This window comes from Mus musculus, chromosome 5 (assembly GCF_000001635.26).
Source record: "Mus musculus strain C57BL/6J chromosome 5, GRCm38.p6 C57BL/6J".
Classification (NCBI taxonomy): Eukaryota; Metazoa; Chordata; class Mammalia; order Rodentia; family Muridae; genus Mus; species Mus musculus.
The window spans coordinates 27,855,288-27,870,995 of NC_000071.6; the positions used below are offsets into that span (position 1 = coordinate 27,855,288).

Consider the following 15,708-nt stretch of genomic DNA (forward strand, 5'->3'; position numbering starts at 1 on the left):
ATATATGTGGTGGTGGGGTACTACTGGAACCCACAGCAGAAGTCAGTCACTAGAAACACCAGTGCCCATCACTTGTGCCCATTCTGCCAGATCCTCGTTACCAGACAGGCTTTGAGAAGGCCCAAGATACCCTGCCCAAACTCGAGAGTGACTAGGAACATGTTTACAGAAACAAGAAAGAAACCACAGATCTGCTGTTCCACTATAGACAACATGCTAAGGGAAGGCTCTGCTCTGCTGGGGGATCTGAGACTCTCTGGGCCATGCGAAGCCTTGTGTTTTCCAGGTACAATAGTGACAGGTGAGCAGATATTTTGGGTTCTATAGGCCAAGGCTTCAAAAATGATGGGAAGAGGAACAGTAGCATCATTTTTGAAGCCTGGGCCTAAGGTTTCTCCCTGGCCTTCTGCTCTGCTCTATAGATGCAGAGTCAAGAAGGGTGCTTGATGCTCTTCCAGGGGTGGCTCAGGTATGGCTGCAGCTCAGACCCAGACACCTTTTCTGCCTGAGAGGCCCCTAGGAAGAGGAATGGGGTGGCCATACTCCCCACACCCTGCACTCCTCTGAATGCCTAAGCTTCCTGATTTCCCTCCATCAGGAGGTGGTAGCTGCTTCCTCAGGCACCATTTCCATGCAAGGGCCAGGTTTCTGCATCTGGGAGATGATCCCAGGGAGCATAGCAGAGGAGTGAGGCTGGCCAGATGGTGGTACCCTCCAGCAGGCACCAGGAAAGCAACTTCAGGTCTCTCTGGGGCCCCTGGAGGAGCTGAACCGAGCAGGCTCCAGCAGTGACTCATCAGGGACAAGCGATCTGGGACAGTTGCATTGGATTCTGATGATACCCTCAAGAAGGTTTAACTTCTGACATGTCCAGAACAGGTCACAAGTCCATCAGTCAGTCTGTCTGTCTGCCAGTATGATGTGAGATGAAGAACTCACAGTCATAAGCCATTGTGTGCAGATGGCTAGCCCCTCAGTGAGTCTCACCACTGCTTCCTGGAGGCTAATGGACAGTCTGCCTCCATCCAAACATGCTTGTGCAGGATTTCTGCCTACTTCTAGGCAGCACATTAAGTGCCCAGGCAACCATGGTAAATGTCCCAGTTTTCTGGTACAAATCCCATGGGAAGGAAGAGCTATCTTGAACTGAGGTGTGATTTTGTTGTTGTTGTTTTGTTTTGTTTTGTTTTTTCTTTTTTTCTGGTGGGACTTGACTCCTTTAAGAAGTATGCTGGTTAATTTTAGCTATTAATTGACAGAATCTAGAACCACTTAAGAAGAAAGTCTCTCTCTCTCTCTCTCTCTCTCTCTCTCTCTCTCTCTCTCTTTCATTTTTAGACAAGGTCTCACTGTGTAGCCTTCGATGGCCTGGAACTTGCTATGTAGACCAGGCTGGCCTCAAACTCAGAGACATCCATCCAACCTACCCCTGCCTCCTGAGTGCAGGAACTAATGCCATATGCCACTGTACCCCAGCCCTGGAAGAGTTTCAGTTGAGGAGCTATCAGGTGACCTGTGGGCAAGCCTGTGGTGGCCTGTTTGATTTTTAATTGAGGTGGGAAGACCAGCTTGAATGTAGGTGGATCCACTTTATGGACTGGGTCCTGCTACTCCATGAGAGTAAAGAAAGCTAGCTGACTGACATCACACAGGCAAACAAGGGTCGCGTTTATTCTCTCTGCTCTTGACTGTGGATGTGGTGCTGAGGTTCCTGCCTTGATCTCCCTGAAGTCATGGACTACAATCTGGAACTGGAAGTCGCCTGCCTCTTCCATCCCTCACCTCTCATGGCTGTCCCTCCACCATGGATGACTTGTTAAAGGATGAGTTACATCCCGGGGAAGAGGAGCCTACGGGTGTGAGGAGTCATTCTTCTTGTTGCCCAAGAAGGCTTGGCTCTAGCCTTGGGAGGTGTGGAAGCCTTGTGTGGAGGGAGAACTTTTTGGAAAGGTGTGGCCTGGACCAGGAGACTCAGGTCTACTGGTTTACTCAGGTGGCAAAAGCCATCCACCACACCTCCACCCTGAATAGAGTGTCCACAGGTCTCAAGAGTATAGGTGAGGGATAGGTGACCCACAGCCACCAGTCGGGCTCCTCCTACCTCCCCTCCCACCCACAGTCTGGCTGTGTAAACTGCAGATCAGCTGTCCTCCATCTTCCCAGGGTAGGAGTTTGTCACTCTAGAATGGCTGCTGATGGAAGTCTTCCTCCCAGTGAGCAGCAGACCCTTCCTGGAGGCTGCTTTCTGTTCTCTGGAGACTTGAGGAACAGAAGTCCACTGGTTCAAAAACGGGGCTAACAGGGAATCTGGAACTATCCTTCCTTCGTTGCCACCTTGTGGATGGTCATTGTTTCCTGCTGGAGCATCCAGTCTCCAAGTGAAAGCCAGGTTCCCCCCTCTCTGTGTACAAAGAAGCTTTCTGACATAAATGCTGGGTGAAGAATGAATTATCCAGAATGGGCTTCTCCCTGACCCCCCCCCCCCCCACCATGTGACTTGGCTGCTTGGAAACGATGTCTCTGTGGCTCCAACTCCACCCTGGTTACTCTGTGCCATTGCTGGGTTAACTTCTCACCCACGTCAATGCTTCCCTTCCTGGCTTAGCAGAACAGCAGACATCTTTGCTGTGGTGACAGGACCCTGAGGAGCTTCAGGGAGCTCGTGAGAAGTGACTGCTTCTCTGACCATGACAACCATTGCTCCTCTTGGGCGCTAAGGAGCCCCCACAACTTTTCCCTGTGTTTGGAAGCACACAGGGGATAGAACTGGAGACAGGAGGACAGATCCTAGAAACCACCCATAGGCCACACTGTCTGGAAAAGGTTGCTGCTGCTGCTGGAAGCTGCCACCGAGGTTCTGGTACTCAGTCTGAACCAACACCTGCATGATGGCCTTTGTAATTCCATTTTGCCCCCAGGGAACTTTGGTTTTGTATGTCTTTTTGTGCTGGTGGTCTTGTTTGGACCAGCGGTTTCCAAGTCCTTGGCATCTTGTTCTGAGAACTGAAGAATCACACACAAATAGCAAAGTAGCTGGGGATTGGAGGGTTCAGAAACAAAATGAAGGTCCAGGCCAAATACACTGCAAGAGAGCAGCGGGCTACCTGAGGTAGAGGGCCTCTTTTTATGGGAACCAGGAGAAAGAGGAGCTGGGTTCTAAGGGTGGGATATGGGAGGTTTTCAGTTTTGATTGACAGGCTTGTGTTTTCTAAGCCTTTATTGAATAAATGAGTTCCTTCCCATGATACATCTGAATGTAGTCATATGCATCCCTAATCATGCATAGGAATGAGATAGTAAACAGGCGTCTTTGTTTATTTTTGCCCTAAATGTCTATTCAAAGGACACAGTTTGCCTTATTGTGCCTGGACACCAAGTCAGTTTAAGCTGGGTTAACTCTTGCCTCTAGCTGCTGGATATGTTCTGGGACAGGTTTGAGTGGAAACTAACCACAAAACTGAGTTACCCCAGGGTTGTAGGCAGGAGCAATTTACTCTAGTATTTGAGGTGGGGCATTTAAGTGGTTTGATGCAGATGGGGCTTTGGGTCACCAGGTACATTGTTAGGAGAGGAGTGTGTAGATAGCTCAATGCAAAGGCGGGCCCCAGACTGCTCAGCCACTCTGATGTCCACCCGCCTCACTGTGATGGTGGGAGCCAGTCTTTTCTCCAGGTAATGGCAGAATCCCCGAGGCCCCCTTCCTGATTGCTGTGTCTTCTTGCTGAGTTTCCTCCACCACGCCAAGGCAGCAGCCAGCATGGTAGGGTCAAGTCTGTGCCTGACTCACAGACCATAGACCTTTTCCTCTCCAAACTGAGCACATGACTGCTAGCTGGAGTCCCAGACAGAGAAAGGTCTAGTCCCTGCCAGTAGTTCTACTCACATCTGCCTGAATTCTTAACACTAGCCAAAGGCCTAGTAAACTCAAGATTTTTTTGTTTATTTGCTTATTTGTTTGTTTGTTTGAGTCAGGGCCTCACCTAGTCTCCCTGGTTTGGCCTTGAACTCACACATACCTGCCTGCCTCTGCCTCCTGAGTGTCAGGTTTTGTGTTTTGTTTGTTTTTGTTTTCTTATGAATCATATTTTCCTATGAGTCTTTAAAACAATAAAAACTGACTTTTAAAAAATGTTATGAAAGGCCTTTGATCTTTAAGGTTCACTGACTAATTGAAAAATTCTTCTAGCTAGGTGTAGTGGTACATACCTTTTTTTTTTAATACTTAAAAACTGATTTATTGAAACACAGCCATGCCCGCTGGTTTATACACATAAACGTGACAGTTACATCAGTGGTTCCCAACCTTCTTAGTGCTGCAACCTTTTAGTACAGTTTTTCATGTGGTGACCCCTAAACATAAATTTATTTTTGTTGCTCCTTCATAACTGTAATTTTGCTACTGCTCTGAATCATATTGTAAAAATATCTATGTTTTTCAGTGGACCATCAGGTTGAGAACTGCTGGGCTAGACCATCCACAAAGCCTAAAATTTAGTGAGAGTTAGAGTTTAAACATTGGCCAGATACACTCTTGGTGAAAATGCAGACAGAAACATTTTAAAATGAGATTCACTGTATTTTTTAACTCTTTATTAAGAAGGAACCTATGTTAGCACTGCTATGTAAACAATGACAAAGATCAAGGGAAACACAACAGGGATCGTAGACAGTAATATACCTTGTCCTTTATATAATCAATGTATAACAGTTAGAGTTTAATCCTTATTAAGCAAACATTTTTGCATACACAGCTCTCTTTATCTTTCTGTGCCTTTATCATTTGTTTGACTTTAAGCAATTCTGCCTGGATAGCTTTATCTCCTGGGGCTATCTCCTGTGCCTTCTTAAGATCAGCCAATGCTTGATCATATTCTTTCAATCCTTGCCATCCTTGCACTTTTCGGTATAGTGCTTTAGTATTTGAAGGGTCCATTTCAAGAGCCTCTAAGCAACTGTCAATTGCCCCCTGCCAATTTGACATCTTTAGCTTACAAGCATCAATATTCAGCACACAACTTAAGGCTATAGGTTGCAGTCTGGATCTATCTGCTTTCTCTATAACAGCCTTTGAACTATCCACATACCTTAAAACCTTCGCATATTTTTTAATAGCCATCTCCCAGTTCTGAGACTTGAAAAAAGTATTTCCAATGCAGTGAAGATGTCCCATGCGTCTCCGGCAGCCAAGCCCTCCAACTCCAAGAACCTGCAAGTCTTCTTTGACGTGGACATCGGCGGGGAGCGAGTTGGACGAATTGTTTTAGAATTGTTTGCAGATACTGTTCCCAAAACTGCAGAAAATTTTCATGCATTGTGTACAGGAGAAAAAGGAACTGGGTCCACGACCAGGAAGCCTCTCCATTTTAAAGGATGCCCTTTCCACCGAATTATTAAGAAATTTATGATTCAGGGTGGAGACTTCTCAAATCAGAATGGGAAAGGTGGCAAAAGTATTTATGGTGAAAAATTTGAAGATGAAAATTTTCATTATAAGCATGATCGGGAGGGTTTGCTGAGCATGGCAAATGCACGCCCCAATACGAGTGGTTCTCAGTTCTTTATCACAACAGTTCCAACTCCTCATTTGGATGGGAAACATGTGGTATTTGGTCAAGTCATAAAAGGACTAGGTGTGGCAAGGATGCTTGAAAATGTAGAAGTGAATGGTGAAAAACCTGCCAAACTCTGTGTTATTGCAGAATGTGGAGAATTGAAAGAAGGGGATGACTGGGGAATATTCCCCAAAGATAGCTCTGGTGACAGTCATCTAGACTTCCCCGAGGATGCAGATATAGATTTAAAAGATGTAGATAAAATTTTATTGATATCTGAAGACTTAAAAAACATTGGTACATACCTTTAATCCTAGAATTTGGGAGGCAGAGGCAGGTGGATCTCTTTTAAGAGCAGTCTGGCCTATAAAGTGAGTTTTGGAACAGCCAGGGATATAAAGAGAAAATCTGATCCATTCCTGGGCATATACTCAAAAGATGTTCCAACATCCAATGAAGATACTTGTTCAACTATGTTCATAGCAGCTTTATTTGTAATAACTAGAAACTGGAAACAACCTAGATGTCCCTCAACTGAAGAATGGATAAAGAAAATGTTGTACATCTACACAACGGAATACTATTCAGCTATTAAAATAGAGACATTATGAATTTTGGAGGCAAATGGATGGAACTTGAGAATATCACCCCAAGTGAGATAACCTAGTCCCAAAAGGATATGCATGGTATGCGCTCACTTATAAATGGATATTAGCCGTAAATTGCAGGTACCATTTTATGCTCCACAGACGCTAAGAAGCTAAACAAGAAGGAAGGCCCAAGAGAGGAATCTTGATTCTTACTTAGAAGGGCTAATAAAGCAGCCAAAAGAGGCAGATGGAGGTGGGAACTGGGAGGGAGGGGGTATGGGAAGGGGAATGGTGGGGTTCAAGATCAGGTGTGGGGAAGGACAGGAGAGAAGGCTAAATGGCCATGAAAATGAATGGAAATCTGCAACTGATGGGGGTGAGGAGGTGGGGGCGCATCTCCAAGATGAGACAGAGATCTAGGATAAGGGAGGCACCCAAGAATTTGTGTGTGTGTGTGAGGGGGGCAGTGACCTTAACTCTGACTCACTGCATTGGGAATATGGAACCTGAAGAGGCTACTTCCTGCAACCAGGCAGTAACCCCCAGTGGAGCGATAAGGACACCAACTCACCCACAAATCTTTGAACCCAAAATTTATCCCGTCTCCAAGAAATGCAGGGATGGGAAAGGGAACAGAGACTGAGGGAATGGCCAACCAATAACTGGCCCAACTTGAGACCCATCCCATGGACAAGCACCAATCCCTAACACTATTAATGATACTCTGTTATGCTTGCAGACAGGGGCAAGTTTCCTCTGAAAGGCTCTACTCAGCAGCTGACTCAGACAGACACAGACACCCACAAACAGTGGATGGAGCTTGGGGACTCTTAAGGAAGAGTATGAGGAAGGATTGTGGGTCCCGAAGGCGATAGGAACTCCACAGGAAGATCAACAGAGTCAACTAACCTGAACCCTTGGGGATCTTAGAGACTGATCGCTAACTAAAAAACATACACAGGCTAGACCTGGGCCTCCCTGCACTAATGTAGCAGATGTACAGCTTGACCTTCATGTGGGCCCCTAGCAACTGGAATGGGGGCTGTCCCAAAAGCTGTTGCCTGTATGTGGAATATGGACTGGACTCAGTGGGAAAGGAAGTGCTTAGCCTAGAAGAGACTTGATGTGCCAGAGTGGGGGAGGAATACCTAGGGGGGGTGGCCCCCCTCCGCTCAGAGGAGAAGGGGAGGGTGAATGAAGGGAGGATTGTGGGAAGGGTTGATTGCAAGGAGGGCAGTAAGCGGGATGTAAAGTGTCTAGGTAAAAAATTAAATTCAATTTAAAACAACCAAAGAGAGATAGAGACAGAGAGACAGATAGACAGAGAAATGCATCCTGCAAGGGTCAAAGGAGGGAGAAAAATTGACCCCAGAACCCTTGACCTGCTTGGTGTCTAAGTCCTCCAGATTGTATGCACTTTGTCCCCCTACCATTTTTCTCCAAGCACCACATAGTTGCACACACTTGTAAATCCAAGCACTAATGGAGTCTAAGGCAGGAGGACTAAAATTCAATGCCAGCCTAGTTTACACCCTCTGATAATCCTATCCAGAAATGACCTTATGGACACTTCCAGTGGCATCCGTCATTAATGTGCTAGGCCTTCCTTAATCCAGGCAGTCAGGCAGCCAGGCAGCCTTCAGCCAGAAGGTCTCTTGATTTTGACCGCCCAAGCTTAGTTTTCCGTTGCTTTGTCTGACCTTTCCATGGTGCTGACCATGGCTGTCTAAACAAACCATGACCTCCTGTGCTGACCAATAAAACAGCTCAACTTACCCACAACACAGCACATCTTTCAAGGATAATGCTCTCTGGGAACACAGTCCAGCACCCAAAGCTACTTATTTCCTAGTTACCAAGGCATCAATCTATCTGCCAGGATTCCAGATAGATGTCCCAGGAATGAACATATTCAATTGGCATGGCAACCACGGCAGGAGTTTTGAGAGATCTGATCTGAAAGAACTTCCTAAACTCTTCTACCCTTTACACTACACCTTGCTTCTTCTCTTTCAGTTCTCATGAAACGCAGGCTGATCTCAAACTCACTGTGAAATCAATTCAAGTTGCCTTGAACTCAATCTTCCTGCCTCTATCTCCAAAGTGCTGGTTGTCATGGTCAGTAACTTGGTTCTACTTAAACAGAGACTTGAATGAGTGTATTGCATGGGAAGTGTACTGGCTAGTTTTGTGTCAACTTGGCACAGCTGGAGTTATCACAGAGAAAGGAGCTTCACTTGGGGAAATGCCTCCATGAGATTCAGCTGTAAGGCATTTTCTCAATTAGTGATCAAGGGGGAAAGGCCCCTTGTGGTTGGAACCATCTCTGAGCTGGTAGTCTTGATTCTATAAGAGAGCAGGCTGAGCAAGCCAGGGGAAGCAAGCCAGTAAGTAACATCCCTCCACGGCCTTTGCATCAGTTCCTGCTTCCTCACCTGCTTGAGTTCCAGTCCTGACTTCCTTGGTGATGAACAGCAGTCAGTATGGAAGTGTAAGTTGAATAAACCCTTTCCTCCCCAACTTGCTTCTTGGTCATGATGTTTTGTTCAGGAATAGAAACCCTGACTAAGACAGGGAGTTTCTGCTTATGACTTCTTCCTCCACAGCAAGGAGCCCCCAGACTCTCAAAAGTACCTGGGATGTATTTGTCAAGAGTGCCACAGTTGTATTTGAATGAAGACTTTGCTCTCATCCCAGTTAAGAAGCCAACCTGAAATGATTGACATCTCTGGGAAGTCATTTCCTGGTTCTCTTGTTTCATTTTTGTACTGCTGAAGGTAAAGACTGGATGTTACTCTGAGGGAAGGGACCTTTTCTTTCAAAAGAGACTCAGGCTGTGCAGCAAAAATAAGACCACATTCTGAAGTGAAACTAGGTCTGAGAGTCTATGTAATATTGTATGTGAGAGATGGCCTAAGAAGCAGAGTAAGATGCTGTGTGTGTGTGTGTGTATGTGTGGTGTATGAGAGAGATGTATGTGATATCTGTGTTTGTGTGTGATGTTATGTGATGTGTGAGTGATATTTGTGTGTGAAGTGTGTGATATGTGTTATGTTTTGTAAGTGTGTGATATGTGTTATGTGTTGTGTGTGTGTGAGATGTGTGTGTTTTGTGTGTGATATGTATGTGTTGTTTGTGTGTGATTTGTATTTTTCATGTGTGATGTATGTGATATGTGTGTATGTGATGTATGTGTGATGTGGTGTGATTGTGTGTCGCGTGTGTGTGTGTGTGTGTGTGTGTGTGTGTGTGTGTGGTGCATACAAGTACATCAATGTGTGCACATGAAGACACCAGAGGAGAGCACTGGGCATCATCACTATCTCCCAGCCTTATTGCCTTGACATAGTGCTTCTCACTGCCCTGGAAGTTCACTACTTTGGCTAGAATGGCTGGCCAGGAAGCTCCTAGGACCCACCTATCTCTGCCTCCAAAGGCTAGGGTTATAGTTGCTCATGTGTCTTTGGCTTTGTACTTGGTTTCTGGGGATTTGAACTTGGGTCTTTATGAGTACACAGAAAGCATCCTTACTGACCAGGCTGTCTCCCACTCCTAAGATGATAATTGTTTCAGTTTAGGGAAGAAAGAAAATAGAAGAAGCAGGGATGTCTCAGGGAGAGGTCCCCCACATTACAAAGATAGGGTCAAGCTCCCAGCAGAGAAGCTAGTGGGCTTTGTCTTACAGGAGCTGTATGAGGAGAGGGTGGCCAATGGTCTCTGCCCAGAGAGAGAATCCCATCTGAAGGAACTGAGTAGGATTAAAGTACAGCTTTCTAAAAGTGTTAGTTAGCTCAAGGGATCAAAGGTTGCAGGGGTTGCATAGTGTCCCCAAGGGGAACTGCTAGGCACACAGCATTCTGAGCAGACAGCAGTTGGCCACAAGAACCTCTAGTGGGCAGAGTGGCCTGGAGGCCCCAGGGCAGTGATAAGGCAGCAGGCAGGCTGAGAAGGTACTGTGTTGCTCCCTCTGGTTCCCGTCCTAGAGAAAGCCTTCCTGAGTCACTTTCTCATTCAGGCAAATTTTATTATTATCATTATCATCATCATTATTATTATTACATCCAGATGGGCAGAGCTCTCCAGAAAGGTTCTCTAACCCCTTCACAGAGGCTTTCTGCATGCCCTGCAGGACCAGTGCCATGATCAGGTTTTTTAGAAAGATGCCAACCCCACTGGGAGTAGGTCTAGTCATAGCCATCCGGTCATCCATTCCTGCTCCTTCTGCTCTTGCAACTCAACAGAGGACAAACAGGACCTATGGAAAGGATATTCAGGGTCATGACTACAGGCCTTTTCATACTCACCAGAATGAAAACATGTCAAGGGACAGATACTGATGTCAGAATGGAGGACATGGACAGAATGGAGCATATGCTGGTGACTTGCAAACTTGTTCAACATGCCACTGGCTTCCTTTTTACCTTTATCCTTCCTTTCACAAGGCCTTGCATAGCCTAGGTGGCCTTGAACTTCACTATGTAGCAGAGGATGGCCCTGAACTACTTCTTCTTCTTCTTTTTTTTTAATTAGGTATTTTCCTCGTTTACATTTTCAATGCTATCCCAAAGGTCCCCCATACCCACCCCCCCAATCCCATACCCACCCACTCCCCCTTTTTGGCCCTGGCGTTCCCCTGTACTGGGGCATATAAAGTTTGCAAGTCCAATGGGCCTCTCTTTGAAGTGATGGCCGACTAGGCCATCTTTTGATACATATGCAGCTAAAGACAAGAGCTCCCGGGTACTGGTTAGTTCATATTGTTGTTCCACCTATAGGGTTGCAGTTCCCTAAAGCTCCTTGGGTAATTTCTCTAGCTCCTCCATTGGGGGCCGTGTGACCCATCCAATAGCTGACTGTGAGCATCCACTTCTGTGTTTGCTAGGCCCCGGCATAGTCTCACAAGAGAGAGCTATATCTGGGTCCTTTCAGCAAAATCTTGCTAGTGTATGCAATGGTGTCAGCATTTGGAAGCTGATTATGGGATGGATCCCTGCATATGGCAATCACTAGATGGTCCATCCTTTCGTCACACCTCCAAATTTTGTCTCTGTAACTCCTTCCATGGGTGTTTTGTTCCCATTTCTAAGAAAGGGTAAAGTGTCCACACTTTGGTCTTCGTTCTTCTTTCATGCGTTTGGCAAGTTGTATCTTATATCTTGGGTATCCTAAGTTTCTGGGCTAATATCCACTTATCAGTGAGTACATATTGTGCGAGTTCCTTTTGCGATTGGGTTACTTCACTCAGGATGATACCCTCCAGGTCCATCCATTTGCCTAGGAATTTCATAAATTCATTTTTTAATAGCTGAGTAGTATTCCATTGTGTAAATGTACCACATTTTCTGTATCCATTCCTCTGTTGAGGGGCATCTGGGTTCTTTCCAGCTTCTGGCTATTATAAACAAGGCTGCTATGAACATAGTGGAGCATGTGTTCTTCTTACCGGTTAGGACATCTTCTGGATATATGCCCAGGAGAGGTATTGCTGGATCCTCCGGTAGTACTATGTCCAATTTTCTGAGGAACCGCCAGACTGATTTCCAGAGTGGTTGTACAAGTTTGCAATCCCACCAACAATGGAGGAGTGTTCCCCTTTCTCCACATCCTCGCCAGCATCTGCTGTCACCTGAGTTTTTGATCTTAGCCATTCTGACTGGAGTGAAGTGGAATCTCAGTGTTGTTTTGATTTGCATTTCCCTGATGATTAAGGATGTTGAACATTTTTTCAGGTGCTTCTCTGCCATTTGGTATTCCTCAGGTGAGAATTCTTTGTTCAGCTCTGAGCCCCATTTTTTAATGAGGTTATTTGATTTTCTGGAGTCCATCTTCTTGAGTTCTTTATATATATTGGATATTAGTCCCCTATCTGATTTGGGATAGGTAAAGATCCTTTCCCAATCTGTTGGTGGCCTTTTTGTCTTATTGACGGTGTCTTTTGCTTTGCAGAAGCTTTGCAATTTTATGAGGTCCCATTTATCGATTCTTGATCTTACAGCACAAGCCATTGCTGTTCTATTCAGGAATTTTTCCCCTGTACCCATATCTTCGAGGCTTTTCCCTACTTTCTCCTCTATAAGTTTCAGTGTCTCTGGTTTTATGTGGAGTTCCTTAATCCACTTAGATTTGACCTTAGTACAAGGAGATAGAAATGGATCAATTCGCATTCTTCTACATGATAACCGCCAGTTGTGCCAGCACCATTTGTTGAAAATGCTGTCTTTTTTCCACTGGATGGTTTTAGCTCCCTTGTCAAAGATCAAGTGTGTGATCTTTGTCAAAGATCATAGGTGTGTGGATTCATCTCTGGGTCTTCAATTCTGTTCCATTGGTCTACTTGTCTGTCACTATACCAGTACCATGCAGTTTTGATCACAATTGCTCTGTAGTACAGTTTTAGGTCCGGCATGGTGATTCCACCAGAGGTTCTTTTATCCTTGAGAAGAGTTTTTGCTATCCTCGGTTTTTTGTTATTCCAGATGAATCTGCCGATTGCCCTTTCTAATTCATTGAAGAATTGAGTTGGAATTTTGATGGGGATTGCATTGAATCTGTAGATTGCTTTTTTACAATGTTGATCCTGCCAATCCATGAGCATGGGAGATCTTTCCATCTTCTGAGATCCTCTTTAATTTCTTTCTTTAGAGACTTGAAGTTCTTATCATACAGATCTTTCACTTCCTTAGTTAGAGTCACGCCAAGATATTTTATATTATTTGTGACTATTGAGAAGGGTGTTGTTTCCCTAATTTCTTTCTCAGCCTGTTTATCCTTTGTGTACAGAAAGGCCATTGACTTGTTTGAGTTAATTTTATATCCAGCTACTTCATTGAAGCTGTTTATCAGGCCTAGGAGTTCTCTGGTGGAATTTTTAGGGTCACTTATATATACTATCATATCATCTGCAAAAAGTGATATTTTGACTTCTTCCTTTCCAATTTGTATCCCCTTGATCTCCTTTTGTTGTCTAATTGCTCTGGCTAGGACTTCAAGTACAATGTTGAATAGGTAGGGAGAGAGTGGACAGCCTTGTCTAGTCCCTGATTTTAGTGGGATTGCTTCCAGCTTCTCACCATTTACTTTGATGTTGGCTATTGGTTTGCTGTAGATTGCTTTTATCATGTTTAGGTATGGGCTTTGAATTCCTGATCTTTCCAAGACTTTTATCATGAATGGGTGTTGGATTTTGTCAAATGCTTTCTCAGCATCTAACGAGACGATCATGTGGTTTTTGTCTTTGAGTTTGTTTATATACTGGATTACATTGATGGATTTCCGTATATTGAACCATCCCTGCATCCCTGGGATGAAACCTACTTGGTCAGGATGAATGATTGTTTTGATGTGTTCTTGGATTCGGTTGGCAAGAACTTTATTGAGGATTTTTGCATCGATATTCATAAGAGAAATTGGTCTGAAGTTCTCTATCTTTGTTGGGTCTTTTTGTGGTTTAGGTATCAGAGTAATTGTGGCTTCATAGAATGAGTTGGGTAGAGTAACTTCCATTTCTATTTTGTGGAATAGTTTGTGAAGAACTGGAATTAGGTCTTCTTTGAAGGTCTGATAGAACTCTGCACTAAACCCGTCTGGTCCTGGGCTTTTTTTTTTGGCTCAGAGACTATTAATGACTGCTTCTATTTCTTTAGGGGATATAGGACTGTTGAGATCATTAACCTGATCTTGATTTAGCTTTGGTACCTGGTATCTGTCTAGAAACTTGTCCATTTCATCCAGGTTTTCCAGTTTTGTTGAGTATAGCCTTTTGTAGAAGGATCTGATGGTGTTTTGGATTTCTTCAGGATCTGTTGTTATGTCTCCCTTTTCATTTCTGATTTTGTTAATTAAGATGCTTTCCCTGTGCCCTCTAGTGAGTCTGGCTAAGGGTTTATCTATCTTGTTGATTTTCTCAAAGAACCAGCTCCTTGATTGGTTGATTCTTTGAATAGTTGTTCTTGTTTCCACTTGGTTGATTTCATCCCTGAGTTTGATTATTTCCTGCCTTTACTCCTCTTGGGTGAATTTGCTTCCTTTTCTTCTAGACCTTTTAGGTGTGTTGTCAAGCTGCTAATGTGTGCTTTCTCTAATTTCTTTTTGGAGGCACTCAGAGCTATGAGTTTTCCTCTTAGGAATGCTTTCATTGTGTCCCATAAGTTTGGGAATGTTGTGGCTTCATTTTCATTAAACTCCAAAAAGTCCTTAATTTCTTTCTTTATTCCCTCCTTGACCAAGGTATCATTGAGAAGAGTGTTGTTCAGTTTCCACGTGAATGTTGGCTTTCTATTATTTATTTTGTTATTGAAGATCAGCCTTAGTCCAAGGTGATCTGATAGGATACATGGGACAATTTCAATATTTTTGTATATGTTGAGGCTTGTTTTGTGACCAATTATGTGGTCAATTTTAGAGAAGGTACCATGAGATGCTGAGAAGAAGGTATATCCTTTTGTTTTAGGATAAAATGTTCTGTAGATATCTGTTAAGTCCATTTGTTTCATCACTTCTGTTAGTTTCACTGTGTCCTTGTTTGGTTTCTGTTTCCATGATCTGTCCATTGGTGAAAGTGGTGTGTTGAAGTCTCCCACTATTATTGTGTGAGGTGCAATGTGTGCTTTGAGCTTTACTAAAGTTTCTTTAATGAATGTGGCTGCCCTTGTATTTGGAGCATAGATATTCAGAATTGAGAGTTCCTTTTGGAGGATTTTACCTTTGATGAGTATGAAGTGCCCCTCATTGTCTTTTTTGATTATTTTGGGTTGGAAGTCGATTTTGTTAGATATTAGAATGGCTACTCCAGCTTGTTTCTTCATACCATTTGCTTGGAAAATTGTTTTCCAGCCTTTCATACTGAGGTAGTGTCTATCTTTTTCTCTGAGATGAGTTTCCTGTAAGCAGCAAAATGTTGGGTCTTATTTGTGTAGCCAGTTTGTTAGTCTATATCTTTTTATTGGGGAGTTGAGTCCATTGATATTAAGAGATATTAAGGAAAAGTAATTGTTGCTTCCTGTTATTTTTGTTAATAAGGTTGGCATTCTGTTCTTGTGGCTGTCTTCTTTTAGTTTTGTTGAGGGATTATCTTCTTGTTTTTTCTAGGGCGTGGTTCCCGTCCTTGTATTGGTTTTTTTCTGTTATTATCCTTTGATGGGCTGGATTCATGGAGAGATAATGGGTGAATTTAGTTTTGTCGTGGACTACTTTGGGTTCCCCATCTATGGTAATTGAGAGTTTGGCTGGGTATAGTAGCCTGGGCTGGAATTTGTGTTCTCTTAGTGTCTGTATAACATCTGTCCAGGCTCTTCTGGCTTTCATAGTCTCTGGTGAAAAATCTGGTGTAATTTCTTTTCTGGTCCAGTCTATTTGGAGTTCTGTAGGCTTCTTGTATGTTCATGGGCATCTCTTTCTTTAGATTTGGGAAGTTTTCTTCAATAATTTTGTTGAAGATGTTTGCTGGTCCTTTGAGTTGAAAAATCTTCATTCTCATCCACTCCTATTATCCGTAGGTTTGGTCTTCTCATTGTGTCCTGGATTTCCTGGATGTTTTGAGTTAGGATCTTTTTGCATTTTCCATTTTC

The 15,708-nt window shown here is 43.9% G+C and overlaps 1 pseudogene; it reads left to right on the forward strand.

Annotated features, from left to right (window-relative positions):
- Gm5551 (predicted gene 5551) lies at nucleotides 5,153–5,879 on the forward strand (annotated as a pseudogene).